The following is a 1,422-nucleotide window of genomic DNA, read 5'->3' on the forward strand; positions in this document are numbered from 1 at the left end:
TCTGATCATTGTCTTCAAATTGATCACTTGAACTCACGGTAACGGTGGCCTAGATATTACAGAGTATTCTCCGGTAGAAGTCGAGCTTCTCTCGGTCTTAGATGCATTAGACCAAAGTATTACTTTTGCCTCTTATAAATCTTCGCCAAGAACGATTTCAACACTGCTTGCACCACCTTGCCTAGGATGAGCTTCAATTGAGTTTGTTATCTTCTCGTAACTCGTCCGTTCGTACTCCAGACAAGCATCCTACAAATTCAACAAATAGTCATTCGATGTTTTTCGCTACTTCTATTGTGATAAAGAATAGTGGTAGGGGAAAGAAACCTAAAGCTTGAGTGCTTCGTATAGTTCTTTGACTTAAGCTACACAGACAGGATCGTCCTTTCCGTAATTCTCCTGAAAGCAAAAGCTCGTCGGTAAGCAATAACATCAGGAACAACATGAGAATCAAATAATATAAATGATTTTATTTCTGTTTGTATCATACATAGAGAGTTTTCTTCTGGTCCTCGTTGCAGAGAGCACTTAAAATCTTCAATGTCTGTCCCTATCTGAAAATGCACAAACAGCATAATCTATATTCCGGACTGAGATTGATGGCCGTATACATTCAAAGATTTACCTTACCGATTGTCTCCGGATCAACAAAACAATCTAGATAGTCATCCTACAAGAATCAGGAACATGTGATCTATCATAGTTCCAAACTCAGAGCAGAATCTACATCAAACTTATGAGGTTTTTGTTTCATGAATTATGCATATGGGAGTTTCGAGTTTGTCGAAGGTGTAAACTTTATGTAGCAAGAATCGCTTACCTGAACTTGAAAATAAATACCCATTTCAAGCAGCGCTTCCTTCACATTGACATGATTGTCCGAGTTCTCACCAAACATAAGAAGCGCGCACGCCACCTATAACGGTTCACCCAAGTCACATTTAAATTTGACGAAAATGTGATAATACCGAAGGAGATTAAGAGGATGACAGAGTACAAGTTGCTTTTATTCGTCAAATTGACAGACAGCTCTATGCTCCGCTGGAGGTAGAGTTTACTCACAGGAAGATAAAATGAGTAATAGGCAGTTTTGTACTGAACAATCCCACGATGCCTATGTAAAAGGGCAGAATCTGTATAAGCTTGAAGCTGTACACACGTAATTTTCTATTAGTAACCCATGTCAAAAGAAAACATTTAGAATGAAACCGCAAAGGTCACATCATTATCAAGAAGAGGAAGTACAAGAGAGGAAGAAAAAGTCATTCCACATAGTTAGAATCAAACCAAATTATCCGATGTTAGATTACTGCAAACATTTGAAACCCACCTCCAAGAACATTGTAATCCAACATCTGTAATAAAATAACCACATGGAAATGATTAGATGAATAGGAGCCAATACATGTCTCAAATGAAGGC

The 1,422-nt window shown here is 38.1% G+C and overlaps 1 pseudogene; it reads right to left on the bottom strand.

Annotated features, from left to right (window-relative positions):
* Nucleotides 1-50: 50 nt before the first annotated feature.
* Nucleotides 51-1,149, bottom strand: LOC105155281 (annotated as a pseudogene).
* Nucleotides 1,150-1,422: the final 273 nt, after the last annotated feature.

This window comes from Sesamum indicum, unplaced genomic scaffold (assembly GCF_000512975.1).
Source record: "Sesamum indicum cultivar Zhongzhi No. 13 unplaced genomic scaffold, S_indicum_v1.0 C01286, whole genome shotgun sequence".
NCBI classification, from domain to species: domain Eukaryota; kingdom Viridiplantae; phylum Streptophyta; class Magnoliopsida; order Lamiales; family Pedaliaceae; genus Sesamum; species Sesamum indicum.